A 3,655-nucleotide genomic window follows, 5' to 3' on the forward strand; every position below is an offset into this window, starting at 1 on the left:
CGTCATTAGTTAATCATCCAATAATCCAGGGGGATCGACACACGTTACTTTCCCCTGTCACTTCCATTGTTACTTTTATTTCTTCATTCTCCGGACTTAATTCAGTATTTCCTTCTTCTCTTTTCTTCTTCTTTAATTATTATTTAATGTTTATTATTCTTGCTTTAATTCTCGTTTCCCCCATTCCCATGTCTAGCTAATTTCCCCTAGCATGTTAGGATTAGGGAAGCCGTGGTAGCGATGCTTTAACTGTATTAAATAGATTAGTCTTGCGATAGAAATTGTATTAGGCAATTTAATTGTTATCCAGTCGAATGTATGCATGCAGGAGACCAATAATTCTAGTTAACCCCGACCTAGATCGAAAGATTGGAAGGGAAGGCTTGCTTAATTACAATAGGGTATCGCAGTGAGGGCGAAAGTTAAGCTGTTTACACTCTAGGGCGGTTTAAGGACCGAAAGGTGACGACCATAGCTCTTCCTATCAATAGTCTAATCGCCTTAATATTCCCGATAGTAATAGATCTGATAGCTGCCACGGTGGACCGACTCCTAGCATACTTCTTTCTCTTACTGTTTATTCATTTCCCTTCCCTCAATCATTAGTATAGTTAAATCAATCAAACCCCCAATTGTGACATTTAGGCAGATAAATAGACAAATAGATAGTACACCGCCTCCCTGTGGAGATCGACCCTACTTGCCGCCGACTTCTCATAGCGAATCTAGGTATTTTATTTTTGGTGTAGAAACGACCGCATCAAATTTTGGCGCCGTTGCTGGGGAGGCAATCTATTTATTTATTTGTTTAAATTTTATTCTTTTTTAGCCTCGGGGGATTTTTCCCTTGAGGCCGTTTTAATCTTTTGTTTAGTCTTTGTTTTGATAGGCCTTACAGGTACTACCTAGACAGTTCTAGGTGAAAGACACATCAAAGGGAAGGCTTGAGTACCTTTTGACCCATCACCGATGTCCCATTATATGGAACAGTGGTGATCTCGCTATGAGAGATGTGGTTCTGCACGAGCACAATGCAGCTGTAGTTGTGCCGCCACATCCGACCTATCAATGGCCACCGCAACGAGATTCCCCTGATATACAAGAAGAAGACATTGCGGAGCTGAAATTCTTGATGGAGGAACTTGCATTCCAAGTGCAAGAATATGTCTCGCGATTTGATGAGCTCGAGTCTGCAGTTGCTCAATTAGCAGCTGAGATGGAGAGAGAAGAGATCGCGGAGCTGACATATTCGATGAGAATGCTTGTATCACAAATGCAAGAGAGTGATAGATATATGTATGCTCGAATCCCTGAACTGGAGTCACAAATAGCTCAGTTAGCAGCTGAGATGCAAGAAGAAGAAGTTTATCTCGCTGAGAGCGGTTTTTCTCGTAAGGAAACCGTGTTGCCCAATGATGAGGATGACTTCTATGACTCGGACGACGAGTTCCTATCATATTTCACTACCCCACGCGAAGATTTCAGCGCTGTGCAGGAGGAATCACTCGATCGAGTGACAATTATTGGTCGATCGAGTGACTTTCCAGAAGAACTTGCTCGATCGAATGATATCACTGCTCGATCGAGTGGCATGCAGGAGGATAGTTCTCGATCGAGTAATTCTGCCACTCGATCGAGTGTATTGCGGGAAGAAATTGGTCGATCGAGTAGTAATTCGGCTCGATCGACTGATTTGGTCAGCGGGAGCTGTAATTCGTCATTTGGGCTTAGTTTAGATGACGACTTTGATGATGACAACGGTTATGGTGAGTCTCCCTTATTCAAAGCCGAGCTGGATGCGCTTGAGGCTGAGATTTACGGGACGGATTCCACTGAGGGCGACAAAAGGACAGCTAAGTCGGTAATTACTCCTAGCACGGAAGAGGTAATGAATTCTTTTATCTATGATTCCGTCATTGAGAGTGATCAACCCGAGGTAGTAAACGGTAATTTTATTATTATTTGTAAATTGCCTCGTCTTATTCATGCTTCCTTTTTCAAAGCTATACCCCCTCATATGTGGACGCATAAATTAGCAATTTCTCACCATCCTTGTCATTTTAAAATTGTTAATCTAATTTGGAGCCCTAAATTATTGACAATTGCTCCCGCGCTCCTTTATTTGGTGGATAAATTTAGGAGCGCCCATAGGAAATTTGTTAGACTTAAATGTCTACATATCTTTATTTCCTACCTTGCTATTCCACTTTTGTGCTACTTATGCTTTTGTGTAGCACATGCGCAGATGTATGATTTGATGCTGCGCGCTTTGAGCTGTTTTGATCATGATTAATTAGAAGGCTCGAAGAAAAAGAAGGTCGAGCTGGGACCTGACTGAAGCTAGCGCTATCCGGGAGGCAACCCGGCGATTTTATTTTGCTTTTATTTAATTTCAGTTGTAATAAATGGTTTTATACCATAGACTATCTCAGTTTACTTGTCTAGTTAGTTTATGGGCTGCTTACATTGCGTTTTTGCAGGAAGTACAATGAGAACTACTCGATCGAGTAGTTTTTCTACTCGATCGAGCACCTTAGCTGAGAGATCCTCTCGATCGAACAGACATGCCACTCGATCGACCCCCTGCAGAACTGAAACCACTCGATCGACTGGTGCACCATTCGATCGAGCAGCTTGAATGCCCATTTCACTCGATCGACTACTGTTCAACAGACATCGAGTGTTTTTGACTTGGATTAGCTTCCTGAGACGGTTTTCCGGGCCTTAGCAACCTCCCATTTCATGGTCGGTTTGGGGAGGTCCCCCTATTCGCGCATCTGGTGAGTTTTTTCCGCTCTTTACTCTTTTCTTCCTTTAGTTTGCATTTCCTTTCCTTGTTTTGGTACAATGGGGGCATTGTACGGTTTGGTTTGGGGAGGTTATGCATCCATATCTATGTCTGCATCTTGTTTTTATTGCATTTCTGTTATCACGTTTAATTTTATGTTTGCATTGTTGTTCATTTTCGTTAAAATTCAAAAATCTCATAAAAATTTGAAAAATTGATAAAATTCAAAAATATTCACGTTTATTTTAGCATATAGGTCGAGTCGGAACGGTAGATGTCCATGATGATATTGCACTGCAACTGTCTTTTTGCTTAAGCCTTGCATTTAACTGTTATCTTTTAGCTTTGTCTTATTGCATAATCTACGAGTTTATGTTTAAATTTAGCTGAACGAATAGACTTGACCTGAGATTTTGGCAACCTACTTATAAATTCTAAGGAATTAGAGCCGTATAAACTGGTGTCATTTGCGACCAGTTTCATGTAGGATTGTGAGTAGTTACTCCTTGCATAACATGTTCATCAATTTGCACAAATATGAAATTCAATTGCTTTTTGCCGTCATACATTCGGGTTAGTGGTTGGTGTCACATGCAGGGAGGTGCTTACAATTCCCCTTTCTTTCATTTTTACCCATTTAACTCCACATTAGCCAAATTTGCCAGTTGACCCTCTAGCTACATCCAAATTTAGCCTGCCTTGTCAAGCTAGTTTAGATTGTTGTTTTGCGGTATATATTTCATTGTATCAAATATTGGCGCATATTCTATTGAATCGGAGTTGGTATTTTATGAAGAAAGGAGGATGGTGAAAAAAGAAAAGAAAAAAAAAAAAAAAGTTGAAAGAAAATTCGAAAATCAGAAAAGA

The sequence above is a fragment of the Silene latifolia genome, chromosome 2 (genome assembly GCF_048544455.1).
Source record: "Silene latifolia isolate original U9 population chromosome 2, ASM4854445v1, whole genome shotgun sequence".
NCBI lineage: Eukaryota > Viridiplantae > Streptophyta > Magnoliopsida > Caryophyllales > Caryophyllaceae > Silene > Silene latifolia.